This window comes from Siniperca chuatsi, linkage group LG8 (assembly GCF_020085105.1).
Source record: "Siniperca chuatsi isolate FFG_IHB_CAS linkage group LG8, ASM2008510v1, whole genome shotgun sequence".
NCBI lineage: Eukaryota > Metazoa > Chordata > Actinopteri > Centrarchiformes > Sinipercidae > Siniperca > Siniperca chuatsi.
Window position 1 is genome coordinate 24,212,625 of NC_058049.1, and position 26,613 is coordinate 24,239,237.

The 26,613-nt window shown below is 40.2% G+C and overlaps 1 protein-coding gene and 1 long non-coding RNA gene across 4 annotated transcripts in view; both read right to left on the reverse strand.

The window, feature by feature from the left end:
• Window positions 1-26,613, reverse strand: part of il1rapl2 (interleukin 1 receptor accessory protein-like 2) — a 457,851-nt gene that overhangs the window by 254,570 nt on the left and 176,668 nt on the right. The gene's annotated exons all lie outside the window — the stretch shown is intronic.
• Window positions 3,473-19,946, reverse strand: LOC122880198. Its single transcript, XR_006378862.1, has 3 exons — window positions 19,886-19,946; window positions 19,136-19,554; window positions 3,473-4,624 (listed from the first exon to the last, which is right to left on the reverse strand). It is a non-coding gene; the product is annotated as an uncharacterized LOC122880198 (long non-coding RNA).

Genomic DNA, 26,613 nt, shown 5'->3' on the forward strand with positions numbered 1-26,613 from the left:
CTGTATTGCAGAGAAGTAATGATCAATGTCCAGTTTAATGACTTAGGGTCATACAGACTGACACTTAGAGGGAGGAGTTAAAGAGTTTGATGGCCACAGGCAGGAATGACTTCCTGTGGAGTTCTGTGGTGCATTTTGGGGGGATGAGTCTTTCGCTGAAGGTGCTCCTTTGCTTGACCAGCACATCATGGAGCGGGTGGGAGACATTGTCCAAGATGGCATGTAGTTTGGCCAGCATCCTCCTCTCTGACACCACCGCCAGAGAGTCCAGCTCCACCCCCACAATGTCACTGGCCTTACGGATCAGTTTGTTGAGCCTGACCGCGTCCGCTACCCTCAGCCTGCTGCCCCAGCATGCAACAGCATACAGGATAGCACTGGCCACCACAGACTCATAAAACATCTTCAGCATTGTCCGGCAGATGTTGAAGGACCTCAGCCTCCTCAGGAAATAGAGGCGGCACTGGCCCTTCCTGTAAAGAGCTTGAGTGTTCTTAGCCCAGTCCAGTTTATTGTCCATGTGTACTCCCAGGTACTTGTAGTCCTCAACAATGTCCACGCACCATGAGACAAAATTCTCCACCACAGCCCTGTACTCAGACTCATCACCACTGCTGATACATCCTGCCACAGCAGAGTCATCAGAAAACTTCTGAAGGTGACAGGACTCTGTGTGGTAGCTGAAGTCTGTGGTGTAGATGGTGAGGAGGAAGAGAGAGAGGACAGTCCCCTGAGGGGCGTGTTGAGATTGTGGGATATGGTGCAAAGAGCTAGTTAGAAGATTTTGTCCAAACGTTAATATGTCTTAAAATTATTTCAACATACAGTCAACTGAATTAGAACTTTAGGGAATGAATGAGCAGTTCTGCTGAAACAAGTACAAATACGCTCCTCACTCAATTCCATCAGAATTCTTTTACACATAAACACATCTGTGTTCCATCTATCCATCTGTGTGTTGAAACAGCACACAGAAATACTGATATTGTTTAACATGTGGGACAACTATGTTATATGTGTTTCTTTGCTTGTGTGCCTGTGTGTGTGTGTGTGTGTGGTGTATAAATGCTGACAAAGGACTGTATTATTCACTTGATGGAGATCAGTTTGACCTCCAGGTTAACCTGTTTTTTTCAGATCTAACACATCCTATGGGGTCACACACACACACACACACACACACACACACACACACACACACACACACTACACTCATTGGTTTGACACAGAGACACAAATGTACTACACTGAATACATGTCTGCCGTCATGTGTAAATGTTTGTGTGTGTGTGTGTGTCAAGGTTGGCTCATAGAAAGCTAATACAGAAGCTGTGTGTTCTCAGCAGATCAATAGTGTTATTCAAACAAGCTGGAAGAGCCTAGAAAGCATTCTCTCTCTTCTTTTACTCTCCATCTTTCTCTCCCTCTTCTTCTCTCATCATCCTTCCATTCACCCCATCTCTCTTTATCCTTCATTCCTCCCATCTTCCCTCCCTTCTCCCTCATGCCCTTCTCTCCCTTCTTTTCTCTCTCTTAATTTTCTCTCTCCTTCTCCCCGTTCTCTTTATGCATCTCCCTCTCTTGCTTCGTCCTACAGCTTTATTCTCTTCCATATGTCCTCCTCCCACTTTCTCCCCATTCTCTTAGTCCTGCCATTTCCTTTCTCTCCCATTTTCACTCCTCCCCTCATCACACCATCCTTCCTTCCATCTTTTCCTCCCTTCACTCTCCCCCTTGTCCTCCCTCTGTCCCTACCTCCTTCTCCAGCCTTCTCCTTCTTCCTCTCTCTCTTTCTTTCCTGGTGAAGGAATTACATTACTTTACTAATTATCCTACAACAAAAGTAATTAACTGAATTACTTGTTACAATACTTTCATTACTCATCAGCGCTCCATCAAAGGTGCCGTAAGTGTAGAATAGAAAAACGAGATGTTGTGGTTTAACAATCCAGCCTATGATTCAGAGGTATTTCAAAACAAAACCCATGTGATTCCTTAATGTAGGCTCACTAGTGGCTAGTCCCATTTTTGACCTCAACACTCTCTATGTTACTCCGCGATTTGGTCACAAAGTGTTGTCAAAACCTTGTTTTTTTACCTGCTATCCATCGGCGGGTTGTGTCTTCAAATGTTTTTTTGTGATCACACAGATGTCTACTTACTGAGCCCAGAAAGTAAATCTGTCGGCCAATGCAGCGGCCAGCACAATGGGCTTAACATACATTCCATGAAAATACCGGCTCCTGGATAAAAGGTAATAAAAAAAATTGTTTTGACTTTCCCCGTAATGTTTGCATTGGGAACGCTGTTTGGCTAAATCACAGAGTAAAGTATGGAGTGCTGAGGTCACAACTTGGGCAAACCAGTGGCTAACATTAACAGCTTTGAAGACACAATTTGTAAATAAGACAGCTTTGGAGTTACCTGGAGGCACATTTCTTCTCTTTTAATAGAGAGCCTCCCCCTGCCTCCACAGCAGAACAAGCTGACCGCTAAATGTTGAGGTAATGGAGCGTTACTAGGATTAGTTACTGTAATGTATTTCCTGAATTTCATATTGTAATCCCTTACACTACAGTTACTGAAAAAGTAATCACAATAAGTAATATAAGTAAAGCGTTACGGCCCAACACTGGTTCTGAGTGGCATGAATCTGCTGCTCTTCTATTGGTCAAATATGATGCTAGTGATATCCTGTCTGGAAATGATGACAGGGCCTTTCAGGCAATACCACTAAAAGTTATACATTTTCATCATCACACATATGTTCATCAACTCTTACTGCTAAAGACGAATGATCTTCTGGCAAGCTATCTCGAGTACTCTGAGCTGTTGGTATTTATTAGGCGCTGGCTAAAGTTGGAAACCTAAACCAAAAGACAAGCCATGAAACGTGCTTTTGGATGCACTGCAAATCAACCAAGCCCATTTTAATTTCTGGTAAGTCTGGTAAGGTTAAATGAGCCTGAATTCCTGCTGTTCGGTCAAAACTTTTCACCACGAGTATGAACTTTCAACCTTAGTAAGAAAATGAGGAAAAAATTACCTCAGACTGATGAAGTTTTCACAGCCTGGCAGTGAACTCTATCACATCCTCTCAGGAAGAAAGCATATAGGTTTTATCTTATTACTAAGGCTGCATTTTCTCCTCTATGAAGCATCAAAAGATCATAAAGAGATTTGATAAGTGTGAATGACAAAATTAAATATACTCTTCTGGCGACTGTTAGGGCTGAATGATTTCCATATCAGAAATGCAATGAAAAGGAAGTAAGAAAGTGCTACTTTAATATGTTGCATACCTGTTCATTCTAGCTATAGTGTACCTGTGATATTAACAACAATTCTTACATCCCTTTATGAAACTATGCCCATAGAAAACACGTGATGCTGCCAGTCTTGTGAGAATCCAAACCTTTTATTTTACAACATGAAAGACAGATGACTGAAATTAGAAAAGTATGTTCTGGGTGACCAAATTGCCAAAGAATTAAAAAGAAAAACTGATACCTGATTTAAAAAATAATGGCTTCAAATCAAACTGTAAAGAAGGGCTAGAGAGCCAAATGTTCGCATTGTTGGAATAGCAAAAATGCTGATAAACCGGACCAGGTTCAATAGAAATGTCAAGACTGGAACAGGTTTATACTCTTTAGAAAAACTGCGTTTGGTCAAGCAGACCGGCCTGTGGTGTCCATTTCAGCTTTATCACAGCAATAGCAGCAGCTGACTATATTTAAAATAAGATTTTTAAGAAAGTTCCTGTTGTCGCAGAGCTTTCTTGCTCATAAGGTACCACAAAGAGATACACAACTTTATCTATGAGACAGCAGAAAAGGCCCATGCTGCTGTTAAAGATGAAGGGCTTGTGTTGTATATTGGGCTCTAGGGCTGTGTGGGTGTCCATTGACCCACATTAAAAGCTTGACATTTGGGAAACCAAATGAGCACCAAACGCAGAGTCCTCCTCCTTTCATCTTGCCGGAGTCTTCAGCCTGTCGAGTGCTTGATCTGGGATGTTGATGGAGCAGGTCTCTGTAAAGATGTGGGCACAACAGTCTCTGATTCCCATTGCTTACCCAGACTGAGTCCCATTTCGTCCAGACCAGACATTACCCAGGAAGTGTCTTAAATCCAAGCTGGGCCAGCATGGCACCTATCCCGGGTGTCTTTCCTCTCCTCCTGGGGTGATCACAGCACCCTTCAATAGAAATGTCAAGACTCATCACTAAAACAGTCATTAATAGCTCAGATTACAAACAAGGTCTTCAGAGCTGTAATGTACTGTAGATTCGTGTAGAATGCTCTATGGGTGCATCATGATGGAGAGTTTCTGATAACCCGTTTTAATAAAAAACTGGAAAAGTAAGAGTTGCACATTTCAGGGAATAGGGGGAGAATGACCAATATGGCTTCTTATGACCATCTCAGCTACAGTACATAAGCTAATGGCTCAGGTATGTTGTTTCCAAATGATTCTTTCTAGAATTTGGGTCCTGTCCCATGTGATAAGCTCATTATGAGTGAGTGGTGAGCAGCCCCCCCAAAACAAAAAAGAAACTACAAAAAAAGACTAAAATTTGTGTCCAGTGTAGATTCACTTGGTTTGAGAAGTGTAGATATCCTGAAAAAGACAGATCAATCCAGTAGTTTAAGATACAGTAATGTTATTTTCTCAAAAGAAAATTATTCAAAGTTATTATGCATATAAAATATGTTAAGTCTTATCACACCATTGAAAACGAATACTGTGGTCAGGTTAGGGTAGTTATTTAGTGTAAAAAAATAGAACTTTCTCATTTTGACGTGTCACAGTAGGCACAGGTGTATCTAATAACATTAATGATGGATCTGTTCCATTTAGGTACCAGAGAACATCATGCCAGTGAGCCAGCAGGCACACCAGGACCCTGGAACTAGAGCACTTACATGGAATGCAGCCATGATCAATGTTATTAGTTTCACCTGTGCTTGATGAGTCATAATGTCCACCATGAGAACAGTCTATGGTGTCTTTAGGTATGATGGTGACACCTGCACCATCTCTTGCGACTCATTTCTCATCTGTCAACTAGTTGCCCCTGTTCAGAGTTTCCTCTTAGTCCAGTCACCTGCCTATTAGCCACCTTCCTGCCCAGCTGTTCCTAGTTAAGTCATTAACATCCTACTATAAAGAGGACACAGTTCACAGTCTTTGTTTACCTGATCATTTAAGGGGAACTCCGCCAATTTTACACATCACACAGTGTGTTTACTGGAAAGTACGACTGCATATGTGAAAAAAGTTGTATAAAGCCTTTTGTGGTTCCAGAGAGAGCTGCGCAAAGTCTGATGAATCGGCAGTTGGGGCTGAAGACTACAAGTTTGAAAATGAAAAGGGGCTGTGGATTTAGAAAGAAGTGAGCTTACCAGACCTCTGTAGCCCGCTCCTCGCCTCTGTTTGAGGCTAGCAGCTCGAGGCTACATTAGCCACTGCTAGCATAACACACCTGAATCTCTGACCGAACTGTCGGGGGTCGAATGGCATTGTGGGCAATGTAGGCATCAGGATTTGACCAGGAAAAAGAATGCATAGAATGAAAAAGACGATATTTCTGGTTCTGCTGCATTGATATTGATAGTTTTTTTTTTTACTGTCTATCATGAGTCCGACAGTGTTACAGAAGTGCAATGCTAAATCGGTGGAGTACTCTTTCCTTATACTCTTTCCTTACATATGCTTTCTTGGCTGTTCCATGGCATTCAAAAATGTGAATATGTTTTAAAACTCATTTTTGCAGGGTCATGTCACCTATTTGAGACATGCACTAACAATCACCTGTGAGATTATTCTGTATTCTATTGCATGTGACGGTATTTATGCACCAGTGTTGCAGGGAGCAGAGAGAGAGGAAAAGTTGGATGCTGAAGTGCACAGCCAGTGCGCTGTGATGTGACCGGAGCTGATAGGAATCCATCAGTGAGGACATCATGAGGTCTGGACGAGAGTCGCCCACAGACACACAGCAGTCAACGTTAGTCATCATCATACATGACAAAACAAACAACACAGACGGGACTTTGACACAAGCCATCACTCCAGAGAGAAAACTGAAGAACAGAAAAAGAGGATAACAACACTGCAAGATATTAATAGTGCCAGGGTTAAAGGTTTGATTCCCACAGACACCACACCTGCTGTATGTGAAAGACACTTTTGATACAAGCTTCCAGCAAAGAGCAGAAACTGAGAGAAAAAAGAAAGAAAAACTAGTGTCAGGTAAGGAATTTTCTTTTGCAGCCATGCCAATTTATTATATTGATGTAAACACATCATGAAAAATGGAGTGTTGTCTCTGGGTTTAGGAGAAGAACTAAAACAGTCCTTTTTTTTACATGATAGTAGAAAGTGAACAATCTTTTTCAGTCAGAGGAAGGCTTATATATAAAGAGTCTTGAAAAGAAAAATGATATGAGACAAAAGGAAGAAAAACCTTTAAGGAGAACAGGAGAGATCAGAGGAGGTAACTGCTCACGGGTAGTTCTCTTGTTGTGATAGCTGCTATACAGCTGTTTTTTTTCTGTCTGAACTGTATCTCTCTGTGTAAGTAAGCATTCACCTCTCTGGAAGGACATGTTATTGTAATATGTATATGTGCATGTGTGCAGAGAAACTTGTGTGTGAGGGAGACAGACTGTGCTGTGACCTCTGTGTCCATCTCTGACTAGGAGTGACTTCTGGGACAAAGCTGTAAAAGCTTCCCTAGCCTAGCTTTCCTAGCTTTCCCCAGTTTTGTCTCTACGGGGCAAGGCAGGAGACCCTTTTTCTTTATTGAGGCTGTGAAAAAAAAACAGAAAAACGTTCACTATTTTTTTTTGTTTTATAATAAGAGAAAGACAATTTTACTCGTGAGACCACGTGCAAAGTGACAAAATGTTACACTGGAGACCCTTTGAAACTAAGGAAAATTATTGATTTTTTTTTTATAAATGTTTTACATTTTAGATAATTAATATCAGAAATTATACAGTGGATATGTGTACACTTCAATGAAATAACAGTATTGTCATCAATATAATTTTTTATATTGTTAATTATGTCATTAGTGAGTTCATAACCCCCAATTTCATCATGTTTTAACAGTTGTAGGTATAATAGTGCACCAAAAAAAAAAAAATAATTGCAACAGAGTAGAACAAGGAATATAAAAAGTGATACATACATACTGTACATACGTATGCACATAAACAAATCTGTATGCACATGCATATCCAAACGTATATACATTAATACACATCCATTCATCCACATGTACCTGTACATTCACGTCATCCATAGCCTCCATAAGTTCCTCATAAGTCAATATTGCTATGCATGCCTCAGATAATATATAGTTAAAAATGTCATGTATCTGTTTCAATGTATGTATGTTTGCACTGCATGTATGCACAGTATCTTTCTACTTACAGTCTTACAGTCCTATCTATCTTCCCATCTACAGATTTTTATTATTTTTATTGTCTTTTTATCAGACACAGTATTTCCAAATCTGAATGCAAAATGTCACTTTGCAAAAACCAACACAGAGCAGTTTATACATTCACATCAAACCGAGATGATTACTCAGCTGGCACGAAAACATGCAGCAGGAAATATCTCCTTCTCAGTCTTTTACACACACACGCAAAGAACACACATTGGTGACGTAAAAGCCGAACTTCACAGGCGCACGTGTGTACAGTCAACTAACACTCAACACCGATGAAATATACCACACCACTCCATACACTACTGTGAAGTTGATATCTGAAAGGTAAAGTGATTTAATGCGTTACATGAAAGCCTTGTCCTAGTCTGGTGTGTGTGTGTGTGTGTGTGTTCGCAGGGTGACTCAACATACAATAGGTGCTGATTATACTTTAGAAAAAGAGTGACATTAAAGATGCCTTTCTCCTCTCTGAAACACTGTTACTTCTGTTTGTTAACTCTTGCTCTCTTCTCTCTAGTTGGGAATATTAAATAATACACAGGTGGCAGAGGAGAGGGGAGCAGTTCACAACATGCCCTCTGCAACTGTCACACAATGCTTGAAAAATTACATGGTTCAACAGAGCGTTTGTGACCCTAATTATAGAGGAGCCTTGATGTACGTGTCGTTTTGGAAGTCTTTCAAACTTTGTGAAAAACCTAACTGCAGTCAAAGTCATCAGTGAGAGCCTGACATTGCCAGAGGTGCCTAATCTACAGAATGACCTCCACTCAGCGATCATCATAAAACACAACCGCCGCTATCAACACAAATCAATGACTTTTTCTCAATGGTTAGAATCGCAATTACAAAACAACTGTTGCCCATCAGAGCTTGATGAAAGATCCTCTTACGATTATTAAAGGAGAAATTGAAGTGGCTATTAAGGGTGTGTATCTCCCCCTTTAGAGAATTCAGTATGCATCTAGATACACAGTCCACGATCTGACGCAGAATCAATATAGATCAAGTTGTAACGATAAGACACACTTAAAATACTTTTCTTTCAAACACTGACTCAGAAAGAGTAGCAAACACAGATACATAAACTAACTTTTTAGCCAGTCGACGTAGCATCAGCTGCTAACGCTAGCATTGCTTGCCTCGTGTTGACTGCTCCTTCTTGAATGAGTAGCAAGGTCTGAGGTGCCACGGGCATATTTCCTGATACAATTGCGCTTTTTGAAGACTGCAAATGAAATGTAAAGATTTCAGGGAGCACTGTAGACGGTGGTGGGAATGTTGTGGATGGCTGGGAGCAGGTATGTGATTAGAGAATGTAGCAAGCTAGCAGGAGAGGGGCAGGTGGCATAAAGGCACAGGATTGAAGAAAGAATTACTTAGAAATATATATATTTTTTTACAATTGACAATTTCATGGAGAATTAGGGTTGCATCTGAGGTTATGTATCGCTTTTATTGATTTTCCAATATGTATTAATTCATCTTTACACCCCTAGTCACTGTGCATAAACATGTGTCTTTTGTGGTTATAGTACATTTCTAGGGGAAGAAAAGGAAAGCAAGTCAACTCTGCACGTGAAGAAAGAAAGTGATAAACAACTGGGAGAATAAGCATTAAAATCCATTCTTGACCTTGGAAATTAACTAACTCTAGTTACCCCTCAGGTAAATACTGAACTTGGGAAGACTCCCTTCTACTGCTTTGCACCTTATGTATTATTTATAATAGAGAGGATTTCAAAACTTGAATGTCTCATCCCACTGGCCAATTTTAAACTGCTAACTTTGGATCTATTTAATGATGTCTGTGAGTGTCTCTGATGCTGTGCTATTGTTACGTATGGCTGTGTTTCTTTCTGTCTGCTGTACTCTCTTTGGCGAAAGAGGTCTTGATCTCAGTGAGATTAACTGTTTAAATAAAGCTTATATATACAACACACATTTTCCCAGAGCTTTCGGAGATTGATCAGTGAAGTATGGATGCAGAAATGGAGCCTTGAGTTAAGAATTGTTTTGGAAAACTGGTATATTATGCAAGAGTAACAGAACAGTTTATAGGCTATAGACGTTATAGGATGTTTCAGACCTTTTCAAACCAGATGAAGTTTACTGTAAAGCTGTCAAAAGCAAATCAAAGTATTCAATCCAGTATCAATCTATCTAAGTAAAAGATTCAAAACAAATTGCCATGAGAAAACCTACAACCGCAATTAAGTTGGAACAACCTCCTAAGCCACAGGGGCGCCCATATCTGAGGTGACACTGCGACCATGAACTGCAACATCCCCGATGGAGGTATGTGGTTTTCAAAAAACTGTCAACAAATCTATGTTCCCAGCTACTACAGCTATAGCTACATCGTTTTGACTGCATTTAAAATGCAACCTTAAACCCACAAACCAGTGAGGAAAACACATACAATGCAGTGTATGTGTGTGTGTATGCATTTTTATTGTAGTGACAGACTGTGTGTCTCATGGGGCCAGTCACAAATACAGATATCATCCGCTCGCTGCTTCCATTTAAAGTCCAACAGCTTCCGGTCAGTTTAGGTCATCCTCCCTTCCAGTCCTTCCCTCCCATCAAATTCTCTCACTTACTCAGAGAAATCATCAAAACCCTCCGAGAAAAAAAAAAAAAAAAAACACATCAAGAAACAAACCTAGACTAAATGACTTGTGGAGATGAGGCCTTTTTTGCAGTGTGCTGTGCTGCCCTGCCCCTCTGGGCTTTGGGCTATTGGGAGTTCCACAGCACATCAACAATATAAGGAGCTAGCAAAAACGTTTATCCGTGTCCCTCGATGACTTTTCCTGGACCCACTTTCACTACAAATCCATGTTGTGGGAGTTAGCCAATCACAGGATCTGATATTAAAATAACAATAATACTATTTGCTGTAGTGTTTTGCACCATATTACACTCTTTTCCACAGAAAACTGACTCGAGATAGGTTTACCTTCCACCACAACCCTGGGTAAACTATGCTAAACCTCCTATTACCACAGCTGCCTTCATTTGATAGTATGCCTTGACATGCCCGTTCCCATGGAAACAAACTCAGAGCCATGTGCTTGACTCAGGGGGAGGTGAAATGGCTTGCCATCAATTTGCAGCTGGTCGGCCTTTTTCTGAGAACATCACTGGCCCTCCCTGTGGCAATGTGTTTCTCCCTGCCTTTAACTGTTTGCAAACTTTCTCATCTGATAGATAAACGGACCATTGGATACTGGTATTTTCATCTAAGAAGATGTTTGCTGTTATATTATATGTCTGTGAAGGATTACATTATTGTAGCTGAGAGGGTGAATTGGGGTGCTAAAGAAAAGGGCTTGAGACAAAAAAGAAGTTACAGATTAACACCAGAAACTGACAAAAGCAAAATTTGCTTGTGCGTCCTCGCATAATAGACTACATGGCCAAAACTATACGGACGGGCAAACAAAGCATTGGGATACCCATATATTACACCCACATGTAATTGTTGAACATCTTATTCTTAAACCATGGGCAATAATCTGCTGCTGTAGGCTTTCCAAAAGATGCTGAAACCCGGCTGCAGGGACGCAGCCACGCTCGCAGTCGCCGTCCCAGTTTGTTCACTCAAAGAAACATTTCTTTAGAGGACCTCTGTTGGACATGCACACTGTAAAAACGAAAAAAGTTGAGGAATCTTTAAAAACTTTAATAAAATCTGACGTTAAGTGATTTAACTTCATTTCTTAAATTTAAGATTTGAGTTTATCAAACGTACAATTTTTACTTCTGCTAATTTACACCAAGTTAAGAGAACATACAATAGCTTTTTACCTCTGTTAATTTCTAAATCTAAATTTGAGTAACTCAAATCTTGATGCTATACCCACTAGATATTCTCAGCTTGGATTCCTTTTTTTTTATTAAATCTTTTATTGGGTAAAGTTTTATCCTTCATGACAGCTTTACTGTACTGCTAGCAGTCATTATCTAGTCAGCTAGATTCCTGTGACTCAGTTTCAATTTGGATCAGAGTGAAGACCATGTAACTCCTCTGAGGCATGTGTAAAGGCCTCCATCATGTAACTTTTTTTATATAAGAAAAAACTGATTTCTGGAATTTTAACCTTAATGCAGTGCATGCTGGGAGGTATATGCTAATAAGCAAACAACGTTTCAGAATAACTTTGATGAGTTACGTAAACAAGCCATTGGACATTAAGTCAACTGAACTCAAGATAAACACTTAAAGTGATAATTAAACAATTCAAACTTGAAACTGACATATGTATCTAATTACAGTTATTAATAAAAGAAAAGTTTATCTAATATAACTTATAAGACTTTAAGTGAAAATCTAGCTTGATTTGTTGACACAATTTAATTTTTTTTCTACTTTAAATGCTGATATGTTAGGTTTCTAAGGCCTAACAACTTGTAATTGTATATATGCCAAAGAATATAAATTGGCGTTTTAACAGCGCATGTTAAAACAGGACAGGTCAATCCCAAAACTGTTGCCACCAAACTGTAAGCACACTATTGCCTAAAATATCACAATGTGCTATAGAATTAAGATTTATCTTAGCCCAAACCATGAAAAACAGACCCAGACCAAAAGTTCACTTTGTCATTGGTAATTTACGTTTCAGGCCTGTATAGAGGTGAGGCTAAGTTGTAGAAACACACCTGCAACTGTACTCAACTTGTAATTTGAGTCTGTGAACCCGATCTCCACATGTGATTTGTGTCTTTGTCCACCTTACACATTTGTCTCTTTCTGCTGTCAAAGCGGGAGGAAATTACAACTTAACCACACTCCATACTTATGCAAACTCTCAATTTTCAGAATAAAGGCTTTTCCTAATTTCTGCTGTCCAAGCACGTAAGACACATGCCCTCTATCACCCACACTGTTTATCAAACAGGTGTATGAATCTGTTCTGACAGCTGACATTAACACAACCACTGACCCTAAGAGTTTTCTACCTCTCATGAATTTCTATTTGCTGATCTGTGTCTCCTTTTTCTTTTTTTTTTATCCATCTCTACAGCCATGTCCATCAGTAGAACTGACTTTTAAAATCTGTTTTATAACCAACTGGTTGTGGAAAACAGCATTATGAGGAGATTTTGTTCATGCGTTCTGTTATGTTCTAAGATTCAGTTGAATTCAAAGTCATCTGCCTGCCTTGAAAGAAGAAATATGACATTTTCAGACATAAGCTGCCTAACAATTTATTCCACTAATAAATGTAAGAGTTTAGACACTGCACTGGACGCAAGAGGGATCTATTACTGGAAAAAATGTGGATCTCAAAAACAATTCACACCCAGCAACCATTACTACGGATTAAAGCATTGCAGAACTTGCGAGTTCTACTGTTATATTGGTTAGGATTTTTTTAAATCACAAACACAGGGGTGAATCAGCTGTTGATAGTGAAGCGTTAATAAATTGAAGTCATGCTCTGCAGAGTGTTGTGCTGCTGCTTTTATAAAAGGTTGTTTTGAAGATGCCAATTGTCCATAAAGCACACAGTGCATGGTATGGTCATTAATATTTGATCTGCTGTCAACTGCATGAGAAACCCTTTCATTATAAATAACAATACAGAAGCCACTGCATTTGAATTGAAGATCTATTCACCAACGGAAATATGGACACAGCCAGTTGATGTTTCTTTGTGCAAGACCTCCGGTCATTGGCTGGCTAACACAACAACTCTATGGACCACTATGGCTTTGAGGAAAACCGGAATGTTTTGTGCGGTTAAGGGCTGGCATAATAACTGGTACAAACAAAAGGTTTACTTGGAGCAGGAGTGTTTCCAACCACCCGATACCAGAGAAGTGGCTAGGCTAACTTCCTGAAGCCCCAATGAAGACTTCAAGGCGATGTCTTGTCAAGGGATTAGCAGCCGCAGTTTGAATGGCTACGCTAGCTAATGCTAACCCATGCAATTAAAAGCTGAGCCCCAATTAAACACAGTCATTTTACTGGTCGTGTGTGGCTACACATTTTGTCAAATAACGCAGGTCTCAATCAGACACTGGGTCTGGTTTTTATAGAAGTCTTTTTGATGTATAAATCCTATTAAAACCCACCGGGTCGCCCGCTTGAGCTAGTTCAATCATGCATACAAATATAAATGTCATGTTAAAACTTTTGTCAATATGGACATGCTAACGTTACACATTGTTAGATCGGTTAGATTCTCCACAGTTCAATCGTTCAGTTCATTTTACAGAAACCATGAGCACCAAAGGATAATTCATTCAGCTTTACCGGCATGGTAAACATGACAGACGGAAGAAAAGTGGTGACTCCCTGTCATAAAGTCCGATCATGTGTCCATTCCTCGAATACTTATATTCCTTTAGTCCGTAAGGGTCCACCGATCAAAATAATCAAAATGTTTTTTTTTTCATAAAAAATAATCCAAGTTGTGGAAGTTGTCCGCACTTTAACTGACAAACAATATTTTCTCTTCTTCCTGCATCTTGTTGTTGGGTACGCTTGTTTTCGTTACTTTGCTGGCTACAAAATAAAAGAGTCCGCACCTTTCTCTAATTGCAAATAAAGATTGAAATAACTACGTAACCTTCAGCTTTCATCCTTTCTAATGGAGGCTACCGGTATTTTGATACAGGGTGCTCTCTCTCTCTCATATGTTATATGAGGCCATTTCTTCATGTCATTTTCCTACTCGTTAATAGCTTGAGGGTGTTGGCGCCAACCTGCCATTTTGTATTTTTATTGATTTTTGGTGCTCCCACGACATCGTTAAATAAGCTAGTTAAGCCAACGTTAGTTAGCTCAGGGAAACAATCGACCGGAAGTGTGGCACAAAAACTGGAAGTTCAACGAACTGTTTACTTCTGCATTCGAAAATAAGATGAATAAGGAGTATCTGCTCTGCATGTGTGTTTTAAAATGCTAGCCAGTGGCTATTGCATTGCATGCCAAAGGGTCAGAAACTCCAACATGCCTTCTGGCTCGAGGGTAATAGTATATGCATGAGTTAGTGAACCCACTTGAATAAACACTGCGGGCAATGAGCATAAAACTCAGCGTATTGTGATGCAAGACTGACGTGTGTGAAAAGAGCCGTTTGCCAGGTCATGCTGAAAATAGCACACAATAGGAAAAGGATGGAAAACATCTGTGTGTGTTGTTTTGGGCAACACACATCCCTGTTAGTTTTCATCGTCATGGCAGTGTCATATGACACGTCATATTAACGTTACGCTGTGATAACAATGTGGGTTTGTCCTTAATTACAGAAACTGATGTGACACAGCCTTTCTAGCTTCATTATGGCAAGGAAATGGTGAAAATTGGATTTTCTTTTTTACAGCAGCTACATTTGCCCTATTTTCCCAGCAGACTGAGCAAGAAATGACACTTAATCTATATGTATTTACTGCTAAAACACTTAACACTTAGTAATAGATTTTTAGCCACAGACACACATAAATCACCTAAAACAACAACATTACAGTTGAGGAATCTAATTCAAAATACTGTAGAGCAGTATCAGATCAACAGGATGTCTCAACAGATCAAGGTTTCAAGCTCTTCTTATCTTACAAAAACACATTCTACTCATAACTGTTTCTCTTTTAAACTCCCTTCATGTCCACCCTAAACTCAACAACAAACACCAGGTCCTTCTCCAGGAATGTCTAACTAAATATGACCAAACCCCAGTTTCCTGACTAAAACTATTCTAAAATCAGAATTGTGCGTATTACATCGCAGCGGTTGTAACATGCCAAAGGCCTTGCATGTTGTGGCTAACAGACCATGCATGAGTGAGTGAGCGGTTGTGCTGTGGCTTTTAGAGCCAGCTTTTAACAACAAGCTCTTTAAGCTTAGGTCAACCTGAATAATTAGAGTTTTTCACCATGCAGTATATAGAGTCTCGTTCTTTCTCTGTCTGAGGCTGCATTTCTATCCAGGTATGTTTTTTTGTCAAGTGAAATGATGACAAAATAGAATTTGTATGTGGAATATTGGCCATTGTGACCTATACGGCTCCATTTAAAGGCTGTTGTATTTTCCATCAAGTATAATACCAGGTGCATTTCTTTGTTTTTCATGTTGAAATAGCATAAAATGTGGCCAACATTGGCACTGAAGAAAAGTAGCATATTCCCATACTAACCATGCAAAATACTTTTGTTCTTCATCAGGAAGATTAGTTTTCTATCAATTAGCTCCAGTCTCCATATTTAGTTGTTTCAATCCAGCTGATGCAAACAGATCTGATCCATACGTTTCAACAATTTTGCTGAAGCGTTAGACAGTAACCGATGGTAGGAGTCAGCGCATATCAGTCTTACTGAAAGTTGACAGCCATGTTGGAGACGCCGCAGCTCTGTGTTACTTTGACTTCACCATCGTAACAGAATCACAGTTAAATGCTGTGCTGATGTGCTGGGAAACTATACTAGGCTATACAGTATATGATTGATTTTCTGTTTCTGATGTCAACCTGTTAGCTAGCTAGCTAGCCATGTACCTTTTCAGCTAACCATCATACACAACTGATTAGAACAATAGCAATCAGTCACAAGTTTAGCTACCACTAAGCTACACCTTCACTTAGCTTCCTTGCATTATTAGCTTGATGGTTGTTATACAGCTAATCTCTTGACAACAATAAATAGAATAACTGATATCAAGATCCACTTGGTAGTTTGTATTTTTATTTATTTTTCCACGATGAGAACGAACTTTCAAGATCAACTTAGTTTGTTCAGGTTAAATGAGCTGATTCTTCTCAAGATATTATTCACTGCCTGAGCAGAGGATACGGCTGTCGTTTCTTGACGATTGAAAGCTAATACGGAATTCATTCAAGTTCATTTGAACACGAAGCCTAATCCTAAAACTACGCTGAAGAAATTACATGGTTGCCTTCATTTGCCTTGCATCTACTCAATCCACTGAACAAAAAGCTAACGGGTGAGCTCAGATTTGTTGTTGTAGTAACGTTACTGTATGGCAGTTGCATATTTAAAAGGCAGCAAACAGCCTCATCTTTATACATGATTATTCTATTTATAATGTAGAATCCAAACTGCTTCAAAAATTACTTCTTAGATGGTTTGGTGTCATGATTTTCTGTTCAGCTAATTTCCTCCATTGTGCGTTAGCTTACACAACAGCTATTGCCTAGTTTACTGAGGACAACACGGTGCATTTTACAAATGCCTGTTTCACAAAGTGAATTCTGATTTCAAACAGATCCTTACAGACTAAATATTTAACTTTTCCCCATGTTCAAACAGTAGTACAAATTTTGAATAAAAAACAACCACACTAGGTACACACTAACCACCTTTTCCCTTTTTTGTATTACTAAAATGACCACACTGCCTTGGATATATACGTAGCAATTGTTTGAGCATTGAATTCAGCCTGTAATTCTTCCTCTGACACACAGTGACGCACAGTCTCAGACTCTCCTATCTCCTCTCATGGAAATGTCCTGGTTGTGCTCTGTTGCAGTGTGTGGTAGTCCCCCCATTGATAGCCGACTGAGATCAATGGCGTCACTGTTAGACTGACTCAAGAGACCTTGATATGATGCATGGGCCTCTCGGTGTGTGTGTGTCTGTGTGTGTGTGTGTGCATGCGTGTGCATGTGTTTGTCTCGGTGTGTGCGTGGGGGGGGTCCATGCAGAGGCTAATTCATAATGATGACAGGAAATATTCCATCATATCTTCACACTCAGTCATCTTTACCAAACAGCAGGGAGGAGAGAGAGGGGCCGAGGGAAAGAGATGGGAGAGAGGCGGAGTGGCGGTGGATTGAAAGAGATGAAGGTAGTGCGAGACAAAGACAGACAGGGCTGGAAAGAGGAAGATGAAGCACAGATGGAGAGATGAGATGAGCATGCTAATTCAACTCTATCACAACCGTGTCTTGAGGAATAATGAGCACATTTATAATGTGCCAGTCATCTTACACCAACAATTACAGCACATTTATTATTTGTCATTTCTCCCAGTTTGTTAAGTCACAGCCAGCCAGACATATCAGGCCAACAGTGGTCTTTTATTAAAATCAGGTGTTCAACTGAAAGTAAGCGTATTCTGTATGGCTCACATGTAGTTTGTTTGATTGTATATTTATAAGGTCGATATGTAATGTAGTTTGTTTAAATTAATAAGATGAGCTTTTGATTAACTTTTTACTATTGTGTCATGTATACAATTATGCCCAGCACAAATAAAGAATACCAGTTCATATAACTTACCTAATTAGGTTTTCAGACCTTCATATCTACAACAAAATTCATAAAATACCGATAAACCATACTGTATATTATAATGGTAACCTACTGGGGAAATAAAACTAAGGACTAAGAGTCCATCTTGCCTTCTTTTAAACACATTACAGACTACGTCATTATATTACATATTATACAAAAAATGGGGGCTCACTTTTCATCTCTCCCAAATCACACAGGTCAAAGAATGTATTTTCCTTTCTGAATATTTTTGATTTTGCCAACCGCAATAGCTAGAGGAAGAATCTGCAGCCCGTTCTCATTCCCAGGGCGTCAAATACTGACGTTTTGTCACGCCCCTCGGCGTTGTATACAGACACACAAGGTACCTTTTAGTGTTTCTATGGGACGCACAGGGCTGCCAGAAAGCCTAAAGGAAGTCAGGTGACGTAGTATAACGAGCGAGAAAGTCTGCCTGTGGAGGTGGTGGGGTGGATGGAAGGATGCATGGATGGCACAAACAAACCCACCGGTGCCCCCGGCCACTGTTTGCCAAATAACTCCCCAGAAAAACAGATTATTTTATTTTTTTATTTTTTGATGTATGGATTAAACAATGGAGATACAATATATTAATTAGTGGGCTTTAGAGGTGTTGGTTAGCATATTTTTGACCTTTGGACAGAGCCGGGCTCACTGTTTCCCCCTGTTTCCAGTCTTTATGCTAAGCTAGAATAATCACCTTCAGGGTCTAGTTCCATACCGTAGTTCACGCACAAACATGAGAGCAATATTAATCTTCTCCCCTAACCCTCCTCTCAAGAAAGCAGATGAATGTGTTTTCTAAAAAGTTGAACTATTCCTTTAACAGTACAACTAAAGATTGTGGCCTTAAATCAATAAGTAACATTATGATTCAGGGAAATGTTTTTGTTTAATAATCGTATATATATATATATATATATATATATATATATATATATATATATATATATATATATATCGTATATATATATATAAGTAAAAGGTGGGTAACTTAATAAGTAACTTATGGCTACCATAAGTAAGCAACCAATATGGCCAAGACGATGAAAAGAATATTTTAGTGCAGAAAGGATTAGTTGATTATTTGATAAATTGATACACAGAAAATTAAAAATTGATACTTTTTTAAGTGATTTATCAATTAATAATTGCCAGATGGCTCCAGCTTCTTTTTGTGTGTGTTATATATCAAGGTAATTGAATAACTTTGGGTTTTGGACTGTTGCTTGGACAAAAGCAGTTTGAGTGAGGCACCTTGGGCTTTGACATTTTATAGACCAAATGATGAATGAATTAATCAAAAATATAACTGACTGATAAATCAAGAGTAAAAAGTTATTGTTAGGCAGTCCCATAACATTTTGGGAAATATGAAAAGCATTGCAGTCAAAACCTACCCTTTGCTTTGCAGCTGATGAGCCCACACGGAACGTTTTCAATTTACCAATCCGATCTCAGTTCCAACTCTAATCTAACAACACAGGCGTTGGGTATTCATGAACAAATGAGATGGCAGAAACAAGCAGCAGAGGTGAGGTTACTCCACAGGGCGGCTGGTCTCGCTCAGTGTGATAGACTCAAGAGCTCAGCAATTTGGGAGGATCGAGCCGCTGCTCCATCACACTGAGAGGCGTCGGTGGAGGTGGTTCTGTGTTCCAGGCACGACTGACCGAGTCAGCCCAGGAGGGGTTTCATCTCCCAGAGCCACCTGGATACCCCCAGGTGGAGATGGAGGATGCTGATAGGGTGAAATGACCTTTGTGCTGCTCTGTTGCAGTAAGTGACTGCTTTGGTTGATGTTTGGTTGGCTGGGTAGCTGTATGGATGAATAAATGAATGAGTGAAATTCAGTGATGGAATGTAACTAAGTACATTTACTCAAGTACTGTACTTAAGTACACTTTTTACATACTTTTTAGGTACTTTGTATTTCCATTTTATGCTATTTTATGCTTATACTTCACTACATTTCAAAGGGAAATGTACTTTTTACTACACTACACTTATTTGACACTTTACATTAAAAACACACATGATACACTTATATGATGCAGTGCTATATTACTAATCTAACCGGTAGTATACAAAGTATCTAAAATCTAAAATTGCCTCCACAATGACGGACTACAACATTAAAATGTTCTTACATGTACTTCAAAATAAGACGGTATCATTTGTCCAGGAGTGTTCTATCGTAGAAAAGGTTTCAGTCGTAGTCATCTGGACACTGTTTTCAGAATCAAGACGTTTCGGCTCCCATCCGGAAGTCATTCTCAATTGTGAAAAAATTGGACGCGAACTGGACATTTAAGCTACTCTGTGTTACATAAGCCCTGCCCTCAGGAATCTGCCTGAGTATCTGTTAATAGCTAGTTTCACCTGAAACTGACCTAATAGTTTCCAAGATGGCCCAGTAATCAGTAATCAGGCCTATTGTTTTCTGGCTGCATCTACTTCATCACTGTTAAGTGCCTGATTAGCATGTGATAGGCGTGACCAAGGTGATAATACACTCTGATAGACTTTGGGCAGATTAAATCTCAGACGACCATTTCTGGTCGCTTCCTTGACGCCCTTCCTTGGGCGTCAAGGAAGCCATTTTTGTGAAAAAAGAGAACCCCTCTTTCAACAGAAATGGTGGTTAAGTTAAGGATCTGAGTACTTCTTCTACCACTGGTGACATTTTATTTTCAGAAAAAGCTTCAAGGGACATTTACTTTAACGTAATGCCAGAAAAGCTTATGTGAAACTAAATACTGTAAGAGCGCAAACTGTTGAACAAGATGTATCAACCCTTTAAAAGTAAAACATTTTCAGTGTATCTGTGTGTGTAATTTGGAGCAAAACAACTAGATTAAAGTTAAACTTGCAACAGATGCCACTAGTAGAGGTAACACAGTGTATACTATCCCAGCTGCTCTTTCCTTTGGTCATGGCATTGGCCGATTTGTTATGCATATTATGTCTTGAGCACAATTAGAAGTTGGTTTCATCCTCGTATAACTTGCCTAGAATGAAAAACTGCTAGGCTATGGAAATCGGTGTGGGTCTGCGGGAAAGTAAGAGTGGGACATTGTAGTGAAGTTTTCTACAAATGATTTGCATCTCATACGGTCACAGCATGACAGCTGATCATGCGTGCTCACTGTGATGCATACGGATATTGGCAGTTATGTTGTGTGAAACGGTGAGAAATCACAGAGAGTTGGGGGGTAAAATGTATGTAAAAAGTCTTTATGTCAGATTTATGTACTCTAGACGTGTCTGTGTGTGTGTGTTGTGGTTGTACACAGCGCAAATGTCCTTTTAACTGCTTTTATATGATAATTGTTTGAGGTACATTACATCCATTAAAATGTATTTATCCCACTTATCCTGCTGGTATCAATCCTCTGCTCTCATTTCTCTGCAGTTTAGGGAACTGTGCATGTGTGAACGCCATGATCAGTACCTGCTGAAATGAGCAGTACCTGTATTTCTTCTGAGGTTCGGTTTGGTTGCAAAACCCCCAAAACACCTTATCTTTAATTCCAGGCTGTGGATATCCCCATTAATATTTTTCCATTATTTATTTATTTGTTAATTTATTTTGGTGGGCTGTGATACATTAAGTGTCAGATTAATTCAAAAATGCAAATACTGCTCTCCATTCGCTGGATCACACATTAAGTAGTAGCTGTTTTTTTTTATAGTGAAGATGAATTAATCTTTTCTTTGAAGTTTGTTAAAGAACCCATGAAAAAAAAAAAAAGTTTGTGTAGTAGTTTTATATTTTTTGATTCCACACCGTAAGATGACAAAGAAATTTGGAAAGGAATGTTTTTTTCAATCTCGAGTTGAATGTGTAATATTTTAAGCGGCATCTCTTCAGCAGCTCCACCTGCTCTTCTGAGAACTTATTACAAATTAGAGTTTATTTTAAGGTCTGATTATTTGCCTTTGGCAGAACAGCACACTCTGAGAGAGCCTCACAATCCTGTGTGTTTAACCCTGGCGGATATGCAGTGGACTGAATTACACGCTCAAGAGGGTGAAGCAGCAAAATTCTCATCCGGATCACAAGCAGCAGAAACGTTTTTTGTATCCTCGTTAGGGTCATTCATGCTGTAATTCAGATTCAATCTTCTATATTGATATGATTTCTTTCAATTATGTGGTGTATTGATTGGATAACATGCCAGGGGATTTGTCAAGACACCAACACACACACACACACACACACACACACACACACACACACACACACAAACAGAATGCTATACTACAGATGGGGATTGGGGATAAGCTCAGAGGAAGGTGTGATATCACCTTCGTCTTTCCTCCTGCTGTTGCTTCATTCCCTCTTTACCTAAGTTCTCAGGGCGTGTTTAGACCGACACTAGCAGTGCATCCAAAAATGCAGACCTTTTAATCATTTCACTGCGTTGACACCTTGGAGGAAATTCATTCACGTCACTGCAGAAGAGGTGGTGCTAGAAACTTGATGGTGCAGAGACTACTAAAAGGCTGGTTGGTCAACTGCTGTAGCTGGCAAGCTAATGGCTAACACGCTAACAAGCCAGGAACACCCTGGCACTAGTCAGGCACAATCACTTTCCCCTGGTATTTTGTTCTCAGGATTGTACAAGATTGAATTAAATTCAGTTAGTGAAGAGAGGTAAAAAGCTCTTTGAGCTAGCTAGCTAGCTAGCTTGCTAGAGATAGTTACCTTGGTCGCTAATGGGGCAATAAGTTCACACAGTTTATTCAAAAGATGTATTCATCATTGACTCCTGTCTCATAACTGCCTAAAAGCATTACCTCTTTTGTGGAACAGTTACTCTGACAGTTGGATGGCTGCAGCTAATAAGCTACAATGGCTTCCTCCATTTTGGACTCTCTGGCACTCTTTTCCCTCCATGGATGTATTAAGAGAACTGAATATGGCGCAGCCCCTCAGCCTTTCTGCCAAATTGTCCCAGTGGCCACTATATTTGTAAAACTTTACTGACTGTAAAACTAATGGACCTAGTGGGTGTGCGTGGGCGGGTTCAACGGGAGAAACACTAATGTGCATGTGCCGGGCGAACAATTTTTATTCAAGTGAGTCTGGTATTCAGTTCTTACAATGCATCCACGTTTACCTCAAAAGGTCAGGCTTGCTATTGGTCAATGGCATGAATGTGCATGTCAAAGTTTAACTCTGTGAATGATTTCCCACCTCATCCTTCTTTAGTTTCCGGTTTTTCAGGAATGAGGGTTGCTGGTAACAACTTCTCTGTCCTTATAAAAATGATTTAACTTGTTTGAGCAGCTCAGGCTGGTGGGGGTGTGTGTGTGTGTGTGTGGGGAGGACTCTGCTATCTACGAAGCTTCTCAAGCATGCTGTTAGATACATAGGAGACATTTCACAGGTGAATGCACACTCAAACACACACAGAGGGAGATTCCAAGAGAATGTCAAGGGTGAGAGAGAAAGGGAAACGGGTGAAAGAATTTCAGTCCTCATGTAAAAATCAACAAACACATTCTCCTCCCGTCTCGTTCTCTCTCAGTAATCGACAGCATGTTGAGCTGAAAATCTCCAGGCAGTTACTCACCAGTTCTGCATTACTGCCTACCAATTGGAATACCATTACAATCAAATCACACACACACACACACACACACACACACAGAAACAGATATGCGGGTACACACAGCGATGTGAGTACATACACACAGCATGACAAACACGTCTGCAATGGCAGTAATGAAGCAAATGGGCACACACAGGCATATGTATATGTGCGTGTGCACCTATACACTCCTACACACTCAAACAGACGGAGAGAGAGAGAGAGAGAGAGCTCATCATTTTCCATTCTCTCCCTCTCTGTTAGTGTCAACAGTCGTCTCTTCGCTGTCATTCATTCTCTCTCTCATTCTGTCTTTTTTAATGTCAGCGGCAACTGCTCGGACAAGCGGCAGATGAGACGGGGTCGGCGTGATTTGTTTCGACCGCCATCCTGCCTACGGAGTTGCTTTGATTTGTTAGTCGCTCTGACCCTCTTGTCCCGCAATAGGGCGCGTTTGATTTGTGACCCGCTCTGTCTCGCCGCTGTTGTGCGTTTGATTTGTGGCAGGAGGGCCAGAGAGCCTTGAGAGGGGTCAGACATAAACATGTGGCTCGGCGTCCTGCGGTAACTAAGCATCTCCATTTTTTTCCCCTCTGGGTCAAAGATGAGTTCTTCACTCAAGATGGAATCAAATCAAACATACCTTAAGAGAATTAAACGACTACGGCCCTGCCTTCTGTCTGTTTGTCTACTTTCCTGATCCAAGCCATTTGCATATTGCATTCCACCAGCTGACATTTGGATGACAAACTAACATTGTTTGCCGTTGCACTTCAGTCCATGAATTAGATTTACTCTGCTTATAAAAGACAATGGCTGCTGAATGCCATATCTCTCTGTGACTGAGGGTGTGTGTGTGTATGCATGCAGCCTTGTTATTGTCCTTAACAGCGTCTTTCTGTCTCCCGTATGTCTCTGCGAGAAAATGGAAACGCCAATCTCACTTTGTCTTTTCTCCAGTTATCCTCCCACCCTCTCCATCCTTCTCTCCGTCTTCCTTTCGCAGTAAACATGCAGACTTGTGTGCATTTATTCGCAGTCAGCTAATATTGTGCTTATTTATCAACCGCACTTATTCACTATGACCTTTAAAGGGAAAGCGAGAGATGATCTAATGAGAAGGACAGGGTGGCAGCTCGGAGATGGCGGGAGAAGATGAAGAGGATGAGAGGAGATGGTTTGATTTCAGTCTTGTGTGTGCATGTGTGTGTGAGTGTGTTATTAGGCATATTTTCACTCACTGACATTTAGCTCCCAAACACCTACTGTCCCTTTCTATTGAACTCGGCCTTCTTAAGAGGAAGAGAGGGCAATCTGCTAATATCTATCTGACTCCCGGAGCTGGTTTACTGACAAACCCACTGGCTGACGAGGTAATCGTCTGGCTGTTTGTGTTCTTTTCCTTAAATCAGGCAAGTTAACATCATGGTGTGTCAATGGTGTGTCTATTTAGGGTTACTGACAAAAGTAATGTGACCGACTGCTAAACTGATGGCTAGAGAAACATATACTGGATATAGCTTACAGAGATGCTGACTGTTTAGCTGCTCACTAACTGTCTGACTGACTAGTCACTTTCCAGAAGTGTTTGTTTGACTACATGTCCACAGGTTTTCATCACACAGGACAAATATCTGTATATGTATGGGTAGAGGAGAGTGTCAGTGTTCCAGGAATATAAGAACCACGTCGAAGGACATTCTGAGTCTTAGTTTAAACTGAATCTGTGCGCTCAAATTTGAGAGAAGGAGTGCGATTTGTGACGCAAAATGCAGCAGTCAGACAATGGTTTTAAAGTACCTTAACTGCCTCCATGAGCTGTGCGTCACAGCCACTGCTGCAGCTCCAACTGCTGACCGTGTTGATGAGTGGGGCCAAATCATCGGGCCGAACTACAATAACTAACTTCCTGTTGTTTATCCATCTATCTATCTATCTATCTATCTATCTATCTATCTATCTATCTATCTATCTATCTATCTATCTATCTATCTATCTATCTATCTATCTATCTATCTATCTATCTATCTATCTATCTATCTATCTATCTATCTATCTTTCTAAGGTGTTGGGCCACCACAAGTAGCCGGTGCTTCAGTGCTCCTTGGCATAGATTCTCACAGTCTCTGGAACTATACTGGAGGAATGAACACAATTGTTCTAAAAGATATTCCCTCATTTGACCCAAGATGGTGTAAAGCTCAGTGTCCTGGCTATTTGTTCACACAAGACACATGAACCATTGCGAGCAAATGACAGGAAGCTTACAGTAAGTACAAACTGTCTTGTCCACAGCTAAGATCATACATCACGAAGCTGTGGGAGGATCTATGTAAAGATATTGTATTGGATATATTTTGTCTCAAATTACTCGTGCAGTTGAGGTTTTCCCCCATTTTGTTTTGGTGCCAGCACCTGCAAGTACAAGTGTGTATTACGTTATGGAGATGTTGCACGCATCCCAATTATGATATCATTGTCAGTTTGGCAGCACTCCAAAGAGCAAAGCAATGCACAGCACAGTGAAGTAGAAAGGCGCTATGCAAGTACAGTCCATTTACAGTATTATTCAATATTTATATTCATCAAGTCAAAACTCCTCAGCTTTTTGCCTTCAAGTCTTAAGTCAAGTCGAGTCGTCAGGCACTCAAGTCTCAAGTAAACTCAATGCTAAGACTCAAGTAGACAAAATTCGCCATGGGCAGTGCAAATTGAGGCAAAAATTCTGCCATGTGACTTGAAAGTGGTAAACTTTTAAGGTCCAATGTGAGCGCTTATTTCTAGGTTACATGGTTCCACTTCATTTATGTGTGGCGACGAGGAAAAAGGAGAAAGACTGGAGGGAAATAACACAAAAACCGGGAGTGACAAGGTCATTCTGAAGCTGAGCTGTTGCGTACTGTATACACGGTACATACATACTGTACAGTCACTCTCCGCATTCATGGTCGGTGTGTACGTTGCTAGCTAGCTAGCTATTGTCTGTACAGTCAGTACAAGTCATGCGAGGTGAACATTTGGTTCAGTCTGAACACATCTTAACATGTTTTTCCCAAATCTCCAACCTCAGTTTGGTTGAGATCTTTTGACTGCGGAGGCTCACGCTCATCAAACCATCCAGTCCCTTTTTGTGCATGAAAGCATCTGCATTTGTTATGTTTCTCCACTCATTTGTTCAGGGTTATCTTTTAATTTGTCACACTTCTGTATGTGCTTTATATTTCAAGTGGCTAAGCGGCATTAGTTGACTGTTCTGTTTGTCCATCTGCTCTGTGCTC